Source organism: Schistocerca nitens, chromosome 1 (assembly GCF_023898315.1).
Source record: "Schistocerca nitens isolate TAMUIC-IGC-003100 chromosome 1, iqSchNite1.1, whole genome shotgun sequence".
Taxonomy (NCBI): Eukaryota; Metazoa; Arthropoda; class Insecta; order Orthoptera; family Acrididae; genus Schistocerca; species Schistocerca nitens.
Genome location: NC_064614.1, coordinates 466,161,940 through 466,165,403, shown reverse-complemented (window position 1 = coordinate 466,165,403; position 3,464 = coordinate 466,161,940).

The following is a 3,464-nucleotide window of genomic DNA, read 5'->3' as shown; positions in this document are numbered from 1 at the left end:
ACGTGTACTGTCTCCAACAAATGGGGGGTAGATTGAAGTAGCTACCAAGTTAATTATAGGACATTGGTATCTATTTAAGTTTTCTTTAAACCTTTCAACAACTGTAGCATCTGAGTCAAAGTTTCCGTGATAGGAATCAGTTACTAATTTACTCCGGTTGTCATGTATAACGTCCACCCACATTATTTCATAGGACTATCAACTTCAGTTTCGCTACAAGATGTATTGAGATGCTGCATAAGTTCGTAACACAGACTTATATTCTCCTTCACATGGGTTTCCCAACGATGGTGTAATTTTTCGATTCCGCGACTGTAGACATCACGTGGTTTTGAGGCAAAAAACTCGTTGTGCCAAGTTCGGTGCGTATTTTCATACGGAAAGAAAGTTCGTTGAAGGTTGTTCGACAGAGAGCGGAAAGGGCGAAAAATCTGAGGTCTCACGATCAGGTGGATGCGTAATGACTACACAACCCAACTCCTCTAGAGTGTTTTTTGTCAATCTAGCAGAAAGCGGGAGTGCGTTACGGTGGAGTAGCATCACTTCACACAGCCTTCCTTGTCGTTGTTCTTGGATTGCGTCTGCAAGACGGGTCAATTAAAAAAAAAGTTCAAATGTGTGTGCAATCTTTTGGTACTTAACTGCAAAGGTCATCAGTCCCTAAGCTTACTCACAACTTACCCTAAATTATCCTAAGGACGAACACATACACACATGCCCGAGTGAGGACTCGAATCTCCGCCGGGACCAGCCGCACACTCCATGACTGGAGCCCCGCAGACCGCTCGGCTAATCCCGCGTGGCACGTGTCAGTTGCTGACAATAAATGTCAGTCGTGATGGCTCCACCTCGTGGAAGAAATTCGTAGTAGGGTAGACTGGGTATGGTTGTGACAATTGTCATTTTATTCCCTATATTGTTGTTACTATGCAAGTTAGATGGAGTAAAAATGTTTTTTATAGTACAGTCTAAATGAAAATATTAAAATTTTGTCGCTAGTTACAATGGTTATCTCATAGGAGGAAATTAAAAAAACATGAAAAATGTCACAACCGACCACACCCCAGGGGCGGTTGTGACAGTACCTAGGGTCGGTAGTGACACGTTAAAGATTGCATCAAAATAATATAAAATCATTTTTATTGCAACTAATATCTAACATAATAGCAACATAATCTTCTTCTGTAAAAATTTAACTTTTATGTATCAAAAGAAATATGATCTTGGAACACTTTAATAGCTTATAATTAATAAGGAACTCTAGCATCTATTGCTGTTATTATAACAGTCATCATATTACGATCAGCAAAAGAATTTAACTAAAATATCAAACTATACAATATAATAAGTGTGTTGAAATACAAAACATATAAATAAATAGGCATTATAAAAACCAGTGAAACAAAAATCTTAAAATGTCTTATTCAAGGAAAATCTAAGCATTTGTGTAAATATGATCAAAAAAAAACAAAGAACAGTAGAGATATAAGGTTGATTCTTAGTTCTAAAAGTGCAAAAGTACGACACTGAGATCTAGTCTGACTCATCACAATTATGACAAATGTAAAACCGACTGCCACCTGCGCACTCCAAGTGGGACCAGAGCTCACATTTTCCTTGACATTTTATCCATTTTTCGCCAGGCCTACTTTTTGAACATGGGCCTAAGCAAACCAGACAGAAATAATCTTCTTCAGCCGATGACGATGGTGGTATCTTCCTTTTGTTTGCTTTGTTTTTTTTTCCTTTTCCTTTATTTATTACTCTTGATTCAGTAAGATGTTTCTTTACCTGCTGAGCCTTCAATCGTTTTTCTTTTTCGTCATATTCTTGCCTAACTGCCTCGTTTTCAGGCGTGTCTGTATAAATGGTTTACTTTTTATTTCTGGAACCTCTTGTTTTTCTTTGTGGAGCCTTAGGAAAAGGCCGAACAATTTCAGGCGAGAATACAGGTTGAGTGGCTGAGAATGACGCAGTTAGCTCAGTACTACTTGAACTTGGGATTGAAGATTCGCATAATAAAGAAGCTGGAAGTGGTTCCAATTCATCATGACGTTCAGGATTGTTCTCTCCAGAGTCAGGTCTTTCTATTTCAGAAGATGGTGAAACGTCAAATTCTTGTGTTAAAAACTGTGGTATTTCATTGTTAACTCCAGCATTGTTTTTCCCAGTCTCAGGGATCGGTGTGTGCATTTCAAGAGATGGTGTTGCACAAGTGTTCTTTTCTGTGTCAGGGTTTGCTCTGTCCGTAACAAAGGAAGATGCAAAGTCAGTTTCTTGAAATACATTACGATTATAGGGGTGAATACCAGTTTTGCAAAAACCAGCCTGAATGTTCGATTGTGTGAAAGCCAGAGGCATAGCAGTTTTGATAATACCTGGTATATCGTAGATTGTCATTGTTTTTCCAGGGTGACTCCGCATCCAGCCATCACAAGCAGTATATATATGTAGCTTTCTTGAAGGGTCCGCCGGCCGAAGTGGCCGTGCGGTTAAAGGCGCTGCAGTCTGGAACCGCAAGACCGCTACGGTCGCAGGTTCGAATCCTGCCTCGGGCATGGATGTTTGTGATGTCCTTAGGTTAGTTAGGTTTAACTAGTTCTAAGTTCTAGGGGACTAATGACCTCAGCAGTTGAGTCCCATAGTGCTCAGAGCCATTTGAACCATTTTTTTTCTTGAAGGGTCCGAACACAGATCTATCCAAGGGTTGAAGTTTATGCGAACAGTGTGGAGGAAATGAAAGCAATGTGATTCCATTTTCTTTACATAAATCCAGTGTGTTGATGTGGATCTGTTGTTGTTGTTGTTCTTGTGGTCTTCAGTCCTAAGACTAGTTTGATGCAGCTCTCCATGCTACTCTATCTTGTGCAAGCTTCTTCATCTCCCAGTACCTACTGCAACCTACATCCTTCTGAATCTGCTTAGTGTATTCATCTCTTGGTCTCCCCCTACGATTTTTACCCTCCACGCTGCCCTCCAATACTAAATTGGTGATCCCTTGATGCCTCAGAACATGCCCTACCAACCGATCCCTTCTTCTGGTCAAGTTGTGCCACAATCTCCTCTTCTCCCCAATCCTACTCAGTACCTCCTCATTAATTATGTGATATACCCATCAAATCTTCAGCATTCTTCTGTAGCACCACATTTCGAACGCTTCTATTCTCTTCTTGTCCAAACTATTTACCGTCCATGTTTCACTTCCATACATGGCTACACTCCATACAAATACTTTCAGAAACGACTTCCTGACACTTAAATCTATACTCGATGTTAACAAATTTCTCTTCTTCATAAACGCTTTCCTTGCCATTGCCAGTCTACATTTTATATCCTCTCTACTTCGAACATCATCAGTTATTTTGTTCCCCAAATAGCAAAACTCCTTTACTACTTTAAGGGTCTCATACCCTAATCTAATACCCTCAACATCACCCGACTTAATTCGACTACATTCCATTATC